Consider the following 6,165-nt stretch of genomic DNA (forward strand, 5'->3'; position numbering starts at 1 on the left):
TCCCAAACAACCTATTTATAACATTTTGCTATATCACAATACTATTAATCTTACTTGACCAACAAGAATTGGTGACTGCATGGATGCTACTTTTATTCCAGTATATTTAAGAGTGTACTTTGTACTGTATACAATTTATTTCAAAGCAATAATTCCTCATTATTTTTTTAGATTTTAAACTATAAATCTAACCAACTGAGGCAGCATGGTGGCACGGTGGTTAGCACTGTTGCCGCACAGCAAGAAGGTCCTGAGTTCAATTCCAACACCAGGCCGGGGTCTTTCTGTGTGGAGTTTGCATGTTCTCCCTGTGTTTGCATGGGTTCCCTCCGGGTACTCCGGCTTCCTCCCACCGTCCAAAGACATGCAGCTTATGGGGATAGGTTAATTGGATAATCCAAATTGTCACTAGGTGTGAATGTGAGTGCGAATGGTTGTCTGTCTCTGTGTGTTAGCCCTGCGACAGACTGGCGACCTGTCCAGGGTGTACCCTGCCTCTCGCCCTATGACAGCTGGGATAGGCTCCAGTGCCCCCCGCGACCCTGAAAAGGATAAGCGGAAGCGAATGGATGGATGGATGGATCTAACCAACTGTTGGGTAGCTTTCGTCTAATACAGCAATTTAATCTTGTTAAGGATTTTTTACTGTTTTATTTGATTATGCTTCAAATGTTATGTTATGCTTATGTTCACATATTTCACCAGACACAGCTTTCTGTAGAAACAGGAAGCTGACCCTGTGACACTGTGACATTTACCGCAAGAGATCAGCACAGAAATACACATCCGCAGAAGTTGACTTGCATTATCTTATTCTTAGAAATTGACTTGTAGCACACACACTTTGTGACACACACACATACACAGCTTACACACAGACAGCATCAGGACCTGCGTAACAGGAAATGTGATTATATTTGCATATTGACGATGTAACCTATAAAAATAAACGAATACTGCAGTTCGGTGTGTCTCTCTGTCTGAGATTCACCCGTGCCGCACGTTATCAGTAACAAGTGTCTCAGTGTTGTTTATTCACCTGACTGTTTGTTAACTGTAAATCTCTGACAAATCTCAACAACAGTATTATTTTCCAGTAATCTAATGCAGTGTTTCCCAACCTTTTGGAGCCACTGCACATATTTCACATTAGAAAAATCACACGGCACACCACCAAACAAAAATGTCACAAAAAGCATATTGATCATTTTTTCCCCGCGCCCCAGGCACAGTGGAATTGGCTCAGTGTGTCCCCAGTATACCTTTTTTGCTTTCTTCTGACCACTACTTATGCTAGGGCCTTCATCTAGGTCGGAATTTTCTCCAGGACCCAGTTCAGACTGGTTACTTTTTCTTTTCAAATATTTATCTATTTCTCACAGCATGACTATTATGTAATTTCTTCTTCAACTTCTTCTCTTTTACTGGCAGTTGGCAACCAATGTTCTCTCTAAGCTGCGCGCGTGCGCAATTGCGCACTGCTGGCACGGTCTCTGCGCACAAAAAATCTGTGTTGCGCACACAAAAAAAAAATCTAACCTGAATTGAAATTAAAATGAATACTTTAACAATTCTGTTTTGCAGAAAACAGAATTCCGTATGGGATTAGAACGATGCCACCTTATCCCATAGTCCAGCCAATAATGCGATTCACATTCGTATATACGCAGCTAATCAACGTCGTTGACAGGCTATGACAACGTCCTTATGTGCTAACACCGGTGTTTTAGCTAGCAAAGCGGCGTGGCTGATGTGGAGTGAAGCCACATTAATGACAACGTGTACAACCATTGGAGATGTGAGCAGGACGGACGGAACGATTGACGGAAAAAGTGTGAACTTTATACCAGTTTTTAAATTGTTGTTGATAGGCCACGTAAAACCAGAGTTATGATAAAAATATATGCAATGATTGGTTTTCTTCCTGAATTACTGCGGGAAGAAACGGTAAAAAACGGCGTTTTATAAGGAAAACACTCCGCCTGTGAGCAAAAACAAAACCAAAAAACCCCACCCTTTCCTATTGGTTGAAAAATGCACCATGTCGACCAATCAAAAAATGATATGGCAACATGGCATTTAGTTGTTTAGGAAGGGGGGAAGTTTTAGGAGTGACGGCGTTGGTTTGAGAAGCGAGAGATTTTCGACGTTTAGCACAAATCTTATATAGTTAGTGTGTAGTGTAGTCAATAGTTTTGTTGTGTGTGTCAGAACAATGAGGCGACTGCTGAATGTTACAGGTGTTACAGGAGTGATACATCTCCTGTTGTCAGGCCTGCAGGTATCAGGCTGTTGTTCTCCTTTATCTCATAGTGGACAGAAATTATTTTTTGGAGTGGCATAAATAATTTGTGTGGCATCAAATTTGATGCAGAACAGCTGATTGTTCTGTAAATAGTTTGAAGTGTTTATTTAAAAAAACGCCTTGGCTGCATTTTTAGGTGAACAGCTGCAAAAAAGGTTGTTGTTTGCAAAACTCAGTTACTTTTTTGAAGAAGTAACTATATAATTAATTGCCCAACATTGGTCATTATATACTGTATTTTGCAGACAGAGTTACAGGACTCTCTCCCAGATCACAGACTCATACTCATAATACAAGTCAGAGCTTTATATTTTAAAAAAAGAGAGTTGTGTTTATAAATTGGAGTTCAAGTTATTTTTACTTCCAATAGTGTGAACATACTACACAGGTCATGTACAAGATTTTTTTAAATTTTCATTGTAAGTGGGCTAAAGCACAATTAAAAGGAGTCTAACACAAATGTAAATGCTGTAATTTGATTAATTTAATAAACCATGTAACTTGGATGGATTCGATGCTGGCGTGACCACAGTGCACACGTCTGTTGTTGCTCACAGTGGTCCAAGGGGTCGCTCAAGGAGTTTGTGTGTTTGCTCAGACAAATGAAAAATTAGAGGGAACATTGTTGGCAACCCATTTAAGTAGAGCAGGTAGTTGTACTGCCCTCTAGTGGAAGACAATGTAATCGTTCTGCCGGTTACTCACGTCGATCGCTTAGAGTACTAATCATTTCTCATGGCATACCTATGTGCCACAGCACAGTGGCTGGGAAACACTGATCAACAAACAACATTATGGCTTTAATGTAAGTAAAAAGTTTAAATACTTGTTTTACCATTTTGTGAACCAGTTATTCAACACAAAACAGTGATTATGCAACTTTATGCAACACTGCTTCTCATGAAATACCATCTGTATTTGGGAACAGTTCTACAGCCTGACAATCCAGCCTGTTCTACAGTTTACTACACTGTATTCTTTTTCTCGACGCCCCTGGTCTTGTTCTTGGTCCCCACTGTGACACCCCATTTAAGAAACTCGGCTCTGCCACCCACACATTTAAAGTGTAATTATTTTATGAGTTTTAGCAGCAATTATGAAGGAAAACTTTGGTAGCCTTTAAAATTAAAAAAGGAAGCATACATAGAATTACACAGTCTACTGTGACATGGCAGTCATGCCAGCAAGCAGAAACAAAGAGTCATCAGACCCTTGACTGACTGCGTTTGAATGTTTGTTTTAGCGACTCAGTGTTTGTAAGGTAGTAAAGCTATGTCATAATGTTAATGGATGGAATAAATGCTGTACATTCATAAATATTAATGGATTATTCAGAGCTTTAGTACTGCACCAAATTACAACAATCAGATTAACAGCTCTTGGCAACAGTGGGAAGGAAAACCTACCTTTTTACAGGAAGAAACCTCAGCCAGAACAGGCTCAGGTTGGTGGTAAGGGGAGGAAAACATTATTTTCATGTAGTTATTTGAAAAAAAATATAAATGTCTCTTTTATTATGTTTATGTATTCATTTAGCAGGGCTCTGAAATCAAGGCTGAACTCACAATACAGCATCGCACTATGGTCCCATCTTCCTGTACCATGATTGTGATACCCAACAGTGGGTATGTCTACATAGAGCATGTAAATGTATACAAACGCTTTTCTTTCTACATTTTTTTCCAACATTTTATTCAGACAAATCGAGTGTGAGCCAGAATAACTGTTACAAGTTGCATCACATGACAGTGAATAATATGCCTGCGAGCTTCCAACGACTGTTGGCAGCAAAACCAGAAAGTTTGTTTTCACTCGTCTTCAGCTGTCAGCTCACATTTATAAATCAATCTGAGAAGCCAGTCGCTACGCAGCCCGTTGCTGTTTCATAACATGCTCGTCTTGCTTAGTCAGACTGCTTCTCTCCCCCCCCCCCCACTCTCAGCCTCTCCCTCTGTTCCACTCTCTGCTTCCCTCCTCTGCTTTTTCCATTCGGTTTCATTTTGCTTTGCATCTTTCCTTTCCACTTCCTCCTTTTGATTCCCTTTATTCCATCACACTCCTTCTCCGTCTGTGTATCACAACTCTCTGGGGTTTTGATCCGATCATTGGAGATGATGTCAGCGAGCCTTATTGTGGCTTCATGTGATATGTGCTCGTGCATCTCGATACCAAGCTTGGTGTAAATATATCTTGGCTGCTGGCGAAGCAGAAGCGTTAGTTTGCGTTATCTGTGATGTCGTTAGTGATGGTAATAAGGAGAACCGGCCAAAAATCAGGGAGAAAGAATTAATCATTTGCTGGCTCCACTATGCTAAGGCAAGATCTGTGTGACTAAGACACATACACACACTCAAGCAGTGGCAGTGATATTTAGATACAGCAGGGTGCAGTCGTTCTATTCTCTGAGCCTTGGAAGACTGCGATTGGTGGTGCAGCGGACTTCAAGGCAGTGGATGTCTCCCCCGGGGGATAGAGCCATGTGACAGTCCGAGAAAGAGAGAGAGCGAGAGAGAGGGGGCCAAATGATGGAATATGAGTATTTATCTGCACGGAAACCTGCTACAAATGTCAAATGTGAAGGCCCTGTCCTTTAGTCCTTTTACACACAATGTTTCCAGCTCGCTTGTCAGCCTGCGATCAGATGGGCGTCCAGGTGAGGTTGTTGGTAAATGATTGCAATATTTCATCTTTTTCTTAACAGCACACCTGGCAAAATTTAATTTTTTCCCCTGGGTTTCTTCCATATCTCCACAGTGTGCCCCAACTTCCAGATAAACTCCCGTGATGCAAGCATCCATAAATTTTGTGAGTTGATTGAATGTCGCCGAAATCGCCAGACCGTCTATGAAACAAACACACACAATGCACATAATGGGAACCTTTCTGTCACCACAACCCGGCAACTCACAACCCAATTTGCAGAACAGGCATGCAGCTGCTGTCTGTGCAGCGTCAGCTGTTGTTGTTGCTAAACCACTTCTTTATATATTTATTTATTTGCACAAAGACACAGAAAAGATCGGCATTAAAAACACACACACACAGAAAATGTATAATACATTGAGCAGAACTCTGGTTGGCTGCAGTTTGGGAGCACCTGGATATTTCCCTATGACTGTTGATGTGGCCTGTTGTGAATGTAGCAGCGGTATTATCAGAAGATAGAAAGAGTGGATGGAAATCTCAGAAGCTACGCAAGTCAGTCTGTAGTCCTAATACATTCTATAGGTGGTGGTCTCAAATTTTCTGTGACTGAACTGTTCATATCATATCACCAAAATCATTTAACTTGCTCTGTTGCTTGTAGTTCATCAATTAGTCCTAAAAAGTGCCTAAAAATGTGTATGCTATACAAAAGTTGTATATGCTATATACTAGACATTTAAATTGGCTGGCTAGGAAATCACCAAAACGAAACACAAATACCAACAAGGGAGAAAGGTATTAGCATAGACGTCACAGTAAATATCAAAGCATTGCAGCAAAGCAAATCTGAGGGCAGTGCCAGATGAACAATGAAACTCAAATAGGCCAGTGAGAGGTAAAAATTAGATACATTTAAGGGATGAGCGCACTGAACACTCTGCTTTTTATCATAATGATTGCAAACAACAATAGGTTTGTGTTAATTTGGCAGACCTATAGATTTGGCTGAAACTAAGCCTCTCACTTGAATGCGGGAACATACTGACACAGGCCATTTGTTTTCTGCCAAATAACCACATTGATCCTTCCCTCTGTGTCACAGATTTTGCATTCAAATCATCCAGCACAGACTTGACTAAAAACTGACTTGTGTAAATTGAATTCAATGATGGTTTTTATTTGTCAAAATCATTTTTCACTGGGTTGGACAAAAA

The sequence above is a fragment of the Rhamphochromis longiceps genome, linkage group LG23 (genome assembly GCF_057381845.1).
Source record: "Rhamphochromis longiceps isolate RC_006_pf linkage group LG23, R_longiceps_female_GT1.1, whole genome shotgun sequence".
Taxonomy (NCBI): Eukaryota; Metazoa; Chordata; class Actinopteri; order Cichliformes; family Cichlidae; genus Rhamphochromis; species Rhamphochromis longiceps.